This window comes from Amblyomma maculatum, chromosome 1 (genome assembly GCF_055883805.1).
Source record: "Amblyomma maculatum isolate TAMU_Amacu chromosome 1, ASM5588380v1, whole genome shotgun sequence".
NCBI lineage: Eukaryota > Metazoa > Arthropoda > Arachnida > Ixodida > Ixodidae > Amblyomma > Amblyomma maculatum.
In genome coordinates, this window is record NC_139344.1 from 461,762,528 (window position 1) to 461,775,408 (window position 12,881).

Below are 12,881 nucleotides of genomic sequence, written 5' to 3' on the forward strand. Positions count from 1 at the left end.
GGTAACAAGCTGGATTCCAAGAGAAGGAAAGCGTAGCAGGGGGCGGCAGAAAGTTAGGTGGGAGTTAGCGGGGGTCAAGTGGATGCAGCTAGCACACAACCGGGTTAAGTGGAGAAATATGGGAGAGGCCTTCGCCCTGCAGTGGGTATAATCAGGCTGATGATGATGATGATGATGATGAGTTGTTTTTAGTGCGAATGACGCGGTGCCAGCAACCAGAAGTGATTGAAAGAGCCCGCATCCAAGGGCAGCAGCTTGATTCAAGAGTTAAGGTTGGAAATGTGTTCAGGACCTGCATGCCTTACTCTCGGCTACATTAGGCGAACTAAAAAGCGGATAAATTTCCTTGACTGTTTACGTCACGATGATGTTTTGTGAGCGCACAAATGCTAAAGAAATGCATACTTTTTGCCAGTGGGGTAAACTATGCATTGGGATAAATCACGTTTAGAGTGCCTGTGTACCCAGTGAAAGTGTTTTGCAACAGATTCGGAAATAAGCGATGAAAAGTGCCAACAGGACCTTAGGAGGTAATGGTGCAAAGAAAAAGCAGTGATGTACTCCTCATTAGAAGGCAGCAGTCCTAGCTGAAACTGCAAGGTTGGTATGTTCTTTACTCCTTTCTGACGGAACATCGCAAAAGAAAAGGAAAGGAAAGAGTCAAACGTTGACTACAACTCAGTCAATATATCGAAGGAACAGGGTTTCTTATACATCTGAACCATTTGATGATGGTGCAGATGTTGGGTTCCGGTAAAAACGAAAGAAAGGTCCCCGCAACAAATGGTGCCGGTAAACATGTCCCTGGAAAAATCTCAGGATAAAAACTTTCCGTTTAAGGAGTTCAAAAAAAGGTGCCCAAATCGGTACAATTAAATGTACTGCAAAGTGGACCTTTCGCGTTGTCTGGTGCTCGGCTCATCAAGGGTATATTGTGTTCATTGTCATCAATTTTTCCTGTTTTCACCTTACAGCTGCGTTTATGATTTAGCTTTAACCTAATTTGTATTTTAGAAACCCGCCGTTGTATTTTCACGCTCTTTGGATGTGCTTACTAAAGGCGTAGACGGAGTTTCCGGCGGCTAGCTGCAGTATAGGATGCCGTATAGCGCTTTTTTTACCCGTCTCCTTGTACGTTGAAGAAAATGGAACTGATGCTGTGTGTTCTTAAACAAAAAAATGATTATGGCACTGAAAGCTACGCGGCTGAGGACAAGAGCGTCTCTTGAACAGTTCTGCGCTTCAATGATACCACTTGTCAGACTGTAGGGGTAATATTTCTTTCCAAAACTTGCACACAATGATACTAGTGTGATCTGGTATTTCGAATCAGCCCTGCTGCTCTTTAGCAGAAGAAAGAGTGCAATTTCGATGGACAGGAGCGGTAATTGGGTGTGACCAGAGTGAACGAGTGGTTAAGGGCAGGCTAGATCTGCTTTTTCTGCATTCCCATCGTAAGTGTAGCGAGGTTTGTTGTTTTGTTTTGTTAGTTTTAACGTCCCGAAGCGGCTGAAGCTATGAGACGCCGTAGTGGAGGACTCCGGAAATTTCGAAAACCTGAGGTTCTTTAACGTGCACTGACATCACACAGCACACGGGTGCCTTGCTTGTAGCGTCCATCGAAAAGCGGCCGCCGAGGCCGGGATTCGATCCCGCGTCTTTGGGAACAGTAGTCGGGCGCCGTAACCACTGCGTCACCGCGGCGGGGTGGAAGTGTAGCGAGGATATCGAATTATTTCCACGGAAATGGTTGACCCTCACTACCAGAAGATATGCGTGAGTATCCCATAGAAAAACATCTACCAATGAAATGGCCAATTTTTGGCGAAGTGAGTTCCTGTCAGATTTACTCTTTGAGTAAATTTTTTCGTTGGAATATTTTTTCCTAGGGGCTGTTTCCTGAGGAGACTTTTCTTCCGGACCGTGTCTTCCGGGGACGTTTTATTTCGAGGACGTTTTAACGCGATAGCGTTAAGGAAAAGTCAGTGTCGTCATCGGCGGCCGCCTTCCCGCGTCGTCCGGCGTTGGCCGTGGGCGAAAAGTCCCAGAAGCATTAATAAATAAAAACGAGTAGGACAAATCACCGACCTGAGGAATAGAACGTGGGCCTCCGAGGTGCAAGACGACAAGCTAACCACTCCGCTACGCCAGCTAGATGGTTTGAAATGGACAAAGGCGCGTCTATTGATTGAGGTGTTGTCTCAAAAATGCCCCTTAAGGGCCAACCACATGGAATGAACTTTCTCTGCGAACTTCATGCGGCGCGGCGGAACGCCCACGCATCGTCGCCGTGCGAACCTCATGCAGCGAAAAACTGCCGGCGTCGGCAGCGTTGCGTCGGCGCCCGAGTGATAAAACGCACGACCTGGGTCCAATTCAACAATGCACTTTTCACACTAAATGACATTTAAAGAGCAACACATAAAATAGGCAGCGTCTCAAATTGCGCCCGACAGCAGCCTCCGAGTGTACGTCCGACACCCGTAGCAACAGCGTACTGTAGACGTGTCTCTCTGAAGCAGGGTTTGAACCAGTGTTGAGCGGAACGTCGGAAAAACTCCCGCTTCGACTGTATCATCAGAGTAGGCAAAATCACAACGCTTACAGCATATTATGGCGGGACCTTACCAAAGCAGTGCCGCCCGCTGGTGCGGCGGATGACAGTGCCCTGCCTTGCACTGCTCCCTAGTCGTCCCTAGGCTTATTTTGTTTTTCATCGATGGCACAGTACATGAAACGGCGCTATGAAATTCTTTCGTGCTATAGTAAATGGTCTACTCATAGAACTGCCTAACCTTCAATCCTATTCCCTAACAATAAAAGCAAAATATGATTAATTTCGCTCCACTTTTTAGCGGAGGCGGACCGAAGCAGCCGTGCCGCAATGGCGGCAGCTGGTTGTGAGCAGAACCTTGCTTGGATCGCAGCTGTCGCTTCTATATCAGCCACTCGCTGATCATATAGGCACCCTGCGCATCTAACTTCGGAACGACATGTGTGTCACTAGCGGCGGCGAGGGCGCCCTTGACATGAAGGCTATGAGAAGACGACGGCGCCTACATTAATGTGCCGTGCAGCAACGTGCTGTGCGCGTCGTCAAGAATGAGCTTTGTGCCTCTTTTTTGATCACAAATGCCGCGCAAAAACAAACACACTGCTGCGTTGTAGGCTGCTGCAGTACTTACGGTAATTCGCCTCCTGAAACAAAATTTTACGGTTCCTTAACGTGGCATTGGGAGACAGAACGACGGCAGCGTCTGAGTCAGCTTGTTCGCCGCGAAAAGTAAGTTTACGCTCCTTTTTTTTTTTACGCACATCATGCCATAGAAGCAGGCACTTGTTGAAGTCTTAAAATGCGCAAAAGCGACGTTCTTGACATCTGCTGTGAATGCTGCACATACATGACCTTGGATAAAGGCGCCGTAGACCGTTCATTGTATGCGCGTAGCAGTGTTCGCTGCTTATTTGTTTTTACGTTTACCATTACAGCGAAGATGACACGAATTTTGCATTCTGGACTAAATCCAGGATATGCAGCATCCATTTCGTGGGAAATGCAAAATCGTACGAAGGAGGGCACCCGTCCTAAGACCCAATTGTACTTTTTTCGCCAGCCTACAAAAGAGCAAGTGCAACTGATTGTTTCGGATGCTATCGCAGGCATCACTCTAAGTGGTATAAATGTAGCAGTAATCCGGGCTGGTTGTAACATTTCATACAGCTAGCAACGCTAGAGTAGGCGTGCTAAAAGGCAAGAGAATAACTTATTTTTTACCTTTAATTTGATGGTTTTCGATGACGCGCTCATGCTTATCTGCGCAACGCACCGGGCTATTCATCTCCTTCACGTCGTATACATGGCCTGCTTCAAAAGCTTCGTTCCTTTCCTGCTTTTGCACATCGATATAATTTTTCCACCCCATTAACGACTCGAAATCTCGCCTCCACAATAAGCGGCACATACCTAGCCGATGACTTTTTCGGTGACGGGGAGGGAGCCTTCATGACAGAGACGAGGAACTGGCCAAGTGGGGCGCTAACGCAGCCTCAACTAGAGCTAATAACGTCAGGTGGAAGAAACGATAAAAAATATCTCAAGGAGCAGTAGGAATAAGACAAGTTAGCACAACTCATCCGTACAAAAATTCGAGAAGTAAAAGATTCCTATTGGTGGAAAGGTAAGAGTACTCCACGAAGCTGGGGGAATAGGCAAATTAAACAGGCAATTGAACGATGATGAATAACTTCCAGAGAAGCCAGAAAAGCTACGAAAGCCCATGTATATGAACACGAAATAGATATTGATAGTTCAGATACTTGTGCAGAGTGAAATAAAACAGCACACCGATCGCCGGATGACCGAAGTACGCGACTCAGTAAAGAGGCGACATAGACATTCTGGTGCCATATAAGTGAGCCGGAAGAGGTTTCGGACTCTGAGGGAAAGGGGGGGGGGCGATGACAACCTTAGGCTATATTACATTAATTATTGCCGAATCATTTAGGCGCGATGATTGGTATTTACCCCGAATTAAGAAACAATATCAGACAGCATGAAGGAAAAAAGCTTGCACTTGCCAAATTTTGACTGGAAGAAGGCGGACGCAAATATCACTGTATGTACATTCATATGAATGAACAAAATTTCAACCAAGTTACTTAATGGATTTGCTGCAAGAAGCAAGGACTTGTTGTAAAAGCACTGGAAACAGCCATAATAAAAAATTAGGAGCAAGCCAGAACCTGCATTGGAGGAGTGAAAAGCACGAATGCTGCTGTTGGTTGCTTGTGGTTGCTTAATTCACTTCTTGTTTATCCATTTTAGTCTTTGGGTCTTTAAAATTGCGCACCAATCCCTTCCTATGCCCTTTTTCGGCACGACGTCAGTTTGCGTGACATCAGATACTTGGCGTCACCTTAACTGACTGATTTAAATAACTATTTTACTATTTGATACATTAGGGGACACAACACTTAATGCACTAGGGGATACAACAAATATGAAGTACTTAATGGTATTTGGAAAGGGATAATGGTATCGTATCTTACCTTCGGGAGCGCGTTTTTTGGTCGTAAGAGCTGAAGTACAGTCGAGGTTAGAAATAAATCAGAGATCTATGGGAAAGTTAGCACTTAGAGCACACGGCAAAGATACAAACGAAGCAGTACAGGGAGACATGGGTTCGGCGTCCTTCGAGGCAGTGAGGTTCAGAGCAAAGTAATATACGAAGAACACCTCGGAAAAAATGAAGGACAATGGGTGGACAGCTAAAGTATTTTAATGCTTAAAACGAAAGGACATTCTCTCGCAATGGCGAAAAAGAAGCAGAAACTAACCAGTACGTATTTTGGAAGGTAGGACGGAAAAATAAAGAACATTAAACGAGAGGTAAAGAGCACATAGGCTAAAAACTGGAATAGTTCATGGAAAAATTCAGGAGACACTTTGACTTTCTAATGTGTGGAGTGGCGAAACCCCACACTCGCACTAGGCAGACTGCTGACAAAGCAAACTCACTGTAAAGTAATCCCATCGGCGGACGCCGTCTGCAATCAACAATCATCTCGCCCCGCCCCTGTCATGTAGCGCAGCTGCCGTGCTGACTGGTTGCGCCACTCCGTGGCAGGCGCCGCAATCATACCCGTCGGGACGTGGCCTCCGCGATCGGCTCCGTCGCAGCGCCGATCGCGGAGGCCACGGTTGGGAGGAGCGACGTCAATTCCCATTGACGCCCCTGCAATTTCATTGCACGCATCAAAGTTCACCGGCGTTCCATAATTCGTCTACAGGAAAGGAAAGGCGGTGTATCTGTTACTCGAGGAATCTCACTACCATTCTCACTGTAGACAAGGGGAATTATGAATAGCGTTTCACGATGAGAGGCATGTCGCAGCGCACTGTTAAGGCGCTGGGCTGGGGATTTAAAGGATGGAAGTTCGATTGCCTGGTTGAAGACAAGGTTGAAGATTGGTGGATAAATAGCAGGGAGGTGATGCATGGAAGCGAAGTCGAAATAAACAAGGGTATTAGGTATAGCTTTAGTGTAAAAGTAAAATCGGTATAGTTTAAAGGTTATCTGAGCTAAAAAGCAAGAAAAAAAATTACAAGAGTTCAACGCTGTTAAACCAAATATTGAGCGAAAGCATTTGCTGTGGGTGACCGAGCATTCTTCTGTTTTTCTTCTTCCTCAGCCCACATATAAAGCCCCGCTTTAACCTAACTGTATGAGGAGGAGGAAGATGAGGAGAAAAGGCAGGGAGCTAGGTTAACCGGTAAAAGAACCGGTTTGCTACCCTGCACTGGGAAGAGGGGTTGGTGGGTATAAAAGTTGTGGGTGAGAGAGGGATGGGTGAAGACAGTACAGTCACATTACAGACATGTCACATGACATCACGTCACAGTCATATCACTTCACAGTCATATAATAGCCTTTCGATCAATCCTGTGCTTTTCATAAAGCAGAGCAGTGCCTGGGAGGCCTTCACTGCAGACGATCGCCATGGTCAGTGACCTAGGATTTTAATTTCAGTCAGTGGGCGTCCATCTAGACGCTCCAGCGCACGGCATAGACAATGTCTTTCCTCGCTGTACATGGGGCACTCACAAAGAATGTGGCCTATAGTCTCGTCGTACCCGCAGTCTCGTCGTACCCTGTTATCAATAAACCTTAGTTGATAGTGCGCGCTTGTCCTTTGTACGTAGCTCCTGCTTTCTTGTGTATATGTGTATATTGTAGCGCGAACATTCTTGAAACGGGTTCAACCGGGGCAGCCACGACCGATGCCAATACTGGAGGCTCATCGGGCACATAAAACAAGTTTTAAGCCACTTGGTGAAATGATGTGTTAAGATGATGCAATAATGTCCACAACCACGCGCTGCCATTAACCACATATACCAGACAGGGTTGCACTGTGACGTTGGACTTTAAACAAGTGGATTGCACTGGTTCCACTAGCGCTTGACACATTCCCCCTTTGCCAATAGCAACAAACACGGGAACACACACTGAACCCCGCTATGGTACGATTAAATGTTGAGATAAACAAACCACCGTTCTTGCGTCACACGCCCTTTTCATAAGACTGGGCACATTCATAAGTTCAAAATTAACATCGCCACCTGCGCAGTCGACCATCGCTCTGCACAGCTTCGAAACGTCTATTCCCAAAATTACATAGAGGGTAGAGCTAGGGATAACCACAAATTCCGCTTTATAAACTGATCAACTCTTCAACTTCACGATTAACACGCTCCAAGAGGACGCAACGGCTCGCCACTCACACCACAAAACGTTGAGGCTTCAACACACGTGAACAGCACTTTGAGCCCCAGCAGACATGTGAATTCCATACTAATCACAGAAATAGTTCCACCGGTATCAACGAGAGCTAATGTAGATAGGCCATTAACGACCACACGAACTTTGTTCTTGAGCATTAGACTGGAGGAGGAATATCAGAATAGATCGAAATTCCAGCGGTGTCATCTCGATTGGTCACGCAGGTTAGTTTTCCGGACGGGATGGTGAGAACCGACGACGAAGTGACGGAGACTGCCGCGTTCGAAGTGTGGGGGGGAGGGGTGACACTCCGAGCCGACGCCGGGAACGAATTACGAAGTGTGGTATGCCTAAGTTCTGTTTAAGAAGTCGAGTATGCAATCATGGTAGATGCACGCTGGTAAGCCGGTCGTAGTGGGAATATTGGTGGCCCGCATCTGTAAGGTCGACGGCGGTGACAGAATCATGCGATATGGCCTGGATTCCCGCAGCGGAAGCAAACCAGAGGCTGGCGATTAACGGCCCACGACTGGCGTTCTTCGTCGGAGCGATCAAATGTCCGTGTCTGGTAGCATTCATCGGCACCAGGACACACTGAAACCCCCCATTGGTCGCGAACGGCCAGTGGCCGCTCATAGCTTCGGTATTGGCGCGACCTCGGAGCATTGCGTGGTCGAGTATAGTGAGGCGTTTGCTGCGTACCGAATCGCGCTTCCGCTAATGGAATAAGACTCTCCCAATCACTGCATAGAAGTGAATGTGTGGCATAAAGGGTGTGCATGGTAGCGGGACAATTCTTCTCGAACTATTTGACACATAGTAGAGGCAAGATCAGTGGCTTCGGATGTTGTTACAATAGCAGCGATGGTTGTCACTGTATCCAAGCGACCGAACTTTGGTACTATTCGGTGAATCTTAAAATTCGCAAATACTCGACAATGCCGTATACATCAGCCACGACTTTCTTTGCCGATAAGGAACGCAATGTCCTCAGCGAAGCCATTCAGCAAATGGCCCGCTTTGTCCTCGTCAAACCATATAAGGCGAGGGTTCCTTGCAGAGCTTCAGTACTGCCTTAGTAACTGTGTACATGTCTCACCAGGAAGTTCAGCCCGATCAGCTAGTTCTGCACTCTGCAGCCCTCTTTTCCGCCTAGGAATCATCAAAGCATTTTGTTAACGAAGCGAAGCCAGGGTGTCAAGGTATCGTCGTGATTCTCTTACCATTTGAGGGCCGTATCCGTGAGCTAGAAAACGATTATCGCCACCAGGTCGTTATTGTTCCACTTGTTATAGCGGCTCACTTGTTGATAGTAGGTGAGCCATCCGTAGACGTCATCACCAGCTGAACCCAAGCTTACGTAATAAGTCGCGTGAGCAATGCCACGTCGTTCTTAAATATCAGGTCAGAGCAGATTAGACCCTCTCATTCGACGATGCATAAAGAGGGCCTTAGGCTTAGTAATTACCACATCCACAGAGAAGCGCCTTTCTATGAGAGTGCACAACTGGGACAAAATATCAAGGCTATTCGAGCTTCGCAGCTGGAAAGATTACGTCGAACGACCACGGGCTACGACGACTCGAAACTATACTCGAATGGTAGTCCTGCAGACAGATAGCGGACTATTAGAAAAACCAAGTATCTCACAGTACGGAAGAGAAAATCTAATCATTCTCCCCCTCCAACGTAACATGCATTCCATGTTCAACAAAGAGAGGAGGGAGAAGAAAGCAGAACTAATCAGACGCTTCAGTTCGATGGACAGCAAGTCGGTTGCGTACGTGGATGCGACAAGTGGCAAAACGGGGGCGGTGGTCACCTCGGTGGTCGACAGCCGAGGTGCCCCGGTAACAGCTGCCACCATCAGAAGCCGCAACATGAAAACGACCGAAGAAGTTGCAATAGCGCTCGCTTGCGTTGTAACGCAAACCGATTACATATTCAGCGATAGCAAAACGGCTATTTGGAATTTTAGAAAAGGTAGGGTCCCGCCGGAAGCGGCAAGGATTCTGGCCAGTAGACGGCTAAACAGAAACATTCGCCTAATTCGTACCCCGGCACACACGTCCGTTTCTGGCAACGAAGCGGCCCACAATTTAGCCCGAGCTCTTTACTCGCAGGTAACTGTGGAGCTGCCCGAGTGCCGGAACATGGGCGAGCGTCGGCAAAATTATACGGAGATTCTTCAAAGTTACAGGTTAAGCAGGAGACTGGTGTCACCACCGGATAAAAGGCTAAACAATCGGGAAGCAGTCGAATAGCGGCGTCTGCAAGTTGGGAAGTTTGTAAACTTGGTCTCGGCTTATTATGTCCAGATAGACGATAGAAAAAGCGATAAATGCAAGCACTGTGGGGAGAGCAGGACCCTCAACCATATAATCTGGGAATATGCGAGCTCCCCAGGGGCTAAAACAAATATAAAGTGTAAAGAAGCCTGGGAAGCTCTGCTGCGGAGCGAGGTCCCTGCTATACAGCAACAAGCCATCCACCTGGCGGAAGAAGCCGCGAAGAGCCAAGAGATCTTTGCCTGCTTCTTTTTTTATTGTTCAAACACCCTAAAGGCCCTTTAACGGGCATTACATAGGGGGGTTACATAGTTGAATACAAGACATGTTCTACACTTTCAATACAATACACACTCAAGCACATACAAATGGTCAAAATAACAGAGACTGTGGTTAATAGTAATAACATAAATGTTAAATTGACCTTGTGCTGAATGCGGCCTATTCACTAAGAATTTGCTTTCTAGAACTTCTTCGGCTTCTGTATGAAAGCATGATTTATTCTGGAAACAATACCTTGAGACAATTTGTTCCAGTGGTGGATGGCAAGAAATAATGGCGAGTGACTAAGGAGATGCGTACGTGAAAACGTGGGTTCAATTTTGAAGTTATGATCTAAGCGCGGAAATATCCGGTGGGCGGGTCTGATATAACATGTAGCGAACGATGAGTGACTATGATAGAGCCTGTGCAAAAAAGATAATAGTGATACCAGTCTTCGCTTTTCAAGTGATAAGTTTAGCGATGCTTTCATGGCGGTTTTGCTGCAATGGCGAGAGTAGTTTTTCGTTATAAATCTGGCTGCTTCATTCTGAACCAACTCCAATTTGTTGATTAGGTACATTTGACACAGATTCCAAAGTGAAGAGGCGGATTCTATTTTAGAGCGGACGAGGGCCGTGTATGCCAAAAGTTTGGTAGCAGGTATAGGTCACTTGGTGCAAGTGACGCCTGATGAAGCCAAGTGCATTGGATGATTTGCTTACAGTTGCATCGATGTGGTTGTTCCATGTTATATCAGAGGAAAGTAAAACCCCTAGGTATTTCAGTGTATAAAATTCTCAATGGGAGTACTATTCATGCAGTAAAAATGGTTATGAGGCCTAAGGTTAGTGGCAATCATCAGTCTTTGTTTTAGAGACGTTAATCTGCATTTGCAACTGTTCACACCAAAAGGTGATTCTATCGAAATCAGTCTGTAAAGAGTTAGCATCAGCAGGGCTGGTAATTTGTCTGTAGAGAACACAATCGTAAGCAAATAATCTTGTAGTAAAAGCAATAGTGTCACTTATGTAATTAATGTTGATCAGGAATAGAATCGGTCCGAGTACTGAGCCTTGTGGAACGCCCGATTTTACCAAGGTTAAGGCAGAGCAGCATCCATTTATATGTACATACAGATACCGGGTGGTAAGGAAATTAGTAATCCAGGTAATAACCTTGTTGTTTATGCCAATACTATTTAGTTTTAGTAATAAACGATTATGGGGCACCTTAACAAATGCTTTCAGTCAATAAAAATAGCGTCCGTTGTTAATTTAGCATCTACGGCATCATGCAGGTCAGGTAATAATTCAACCAACCGAGTCTCGCAGGAACGACCATGTAGGAATGCATACTGATTGGGTGAAGAAAAGTTGTGTTCGGTTAAGTACTTCATAATAGCAGATCATATGATATGCTCTAGCAGTTTGCAAGGTATACTGGTTAATGAGATGGGTCAATAATTTGTTACCACTGATGAGTCACCGGATTTAAATACAGGGGTAACACGAGCAAGTTTCCATACTCAGGGATGTATCCAGTGTCAAGCGATTGCTGGTATAAGACGGCAAGAATGTGTGAGATTACGGGTCTTGTTAACTTAAGCGATTTTGGGCATATACCATCAAGACCAGGGGAAGAGTTATTTGGCGCCGGTCAATAGCTTTTTCTATTCCTTCATGAGTGATGATGAGATCATTCATGGTCGCACTCAGTGAAGTTAAATTAGGACGAGGAGGGATTAAATTTCCTTAGTGATAACGGAGCTAAGAAATAATTAAACTCTGAAGCTACCTCTGATGGCGGAAGAAGCTCATCGTCCTTGATAATTGATATGAAGTTTGTTGCGGAGGCCTTCGGATTAACTACTTCCCAAAACTTCTTGGCGTTATTTTTTAGTAATTCTGATATATCGTGATTAAAAAATTTGCCTTTAGCGGCTTCACTTTCTCTCTTACATATTTCTGCCTGATCCCTGTAAAGCTTCCAATCACCATCCGAGCAACTCAGTTTCGCTTTAGAGCACAATCGCTTCTTCTTTGTTGATGCATCGCTTTACATGTGAAGTGAACCATGAGTTGTGCGATTACAATCTGAATGTTATTTTAGGAATATATTCTTCTTTTAATTCAATTAACTTATTCTGAACTATTTTCCATTTTTCTGTGCTATCACGACGGGCAATTGCGCTCAAAGATTCTCCAGAAAATGATAAAAGTTCTCCGATGATGCAGTCAACATTTGCTCGCGTGTAATCGTATATGACCTTGTTTGGTAGTTCAGGCTTTTTGATTTCTGATGCGTACTCACAGTGCAAAAAATTGTGGTCGCTGATGCAATCCAACACATTTACATGCACATGTTCTGGTTCTGTGTGAGAGAGAAAACTTTATTTAAGAAAAAAGAAAAAAAAGAGGGGGGGGCAGTGAGTGGAGTCTTCATTTCAAGACCCCAGTGGCCTGGGCTGCCGCTCGTGCCTGAGTTACCAGCCTACGCTGGATCTCTAGATCATAGCATTGCAGAGTGGCCTCCCACTGCGCCTCCGAATGGTGCATGTTTATGTGTGGAGGCTTGGGGCCTGCGCACCCCCATGTGACGCTGTAGGCAGTGGCCTGGTCATTGCACCAGGGGCATATGTCTGTGTAGCGTTCTGAGAACATTATGTTGTATTCATGTAGGTTGGGGTAAGTGTTGGTTTGGAGCTGTCTCCATTCTCGCATTTCTTGTGCATTTAGACCCATGTGTGGAAGGGGGTAAATCCTACGTTGTTCCTGTAGGTACTTAAGTCGCACGCCATAAGTAGCTGGTACAGGAATGCTGGTTGTGAGATCGGGATTGGTGGCCGCTCGGTTTGTGTGACCTCGAGCTAGAGGACCTCATTACCTTCCAATCCAGAGTGCCTCGGAACCAAAGTGATCTGATGTTTGAGCTGTGAGATTGTAGCCAATGGGTTAGTTGTGAAGCGAGCTAATTTTGCAGGTATTCTGCCTGCAAGAAGGAGCTGACACGCCGCTTGTGAGTCGGTGATTACGTGAAGCTCTCGATT

The 12,881-nt window shown here is 46.1% G+C and overlaps 1 protein-coding gene across 1 annotated transcript in view; it reads left to right on the forward strand.

Moving 5' to 3' along the window:
* The first annotated feature begins 3,078 nt into the window (after positions 1 to 3,078).
* Positions 3,079 to 12,881, forward strand: part of LOC146209794 (uncharacterized) — a 72,263-nt gene continuing 62,460 nt past the window's right edge. The window contains exon 1 of the mRNA XM_084603811.1: positions 3,079 to 3,283. The gene's annotated coding sequence lies outside the window, so the exon portion shown is untranslated. The remainder of the gene's footprint in view (positions 3,284 to 12,881) is intronic.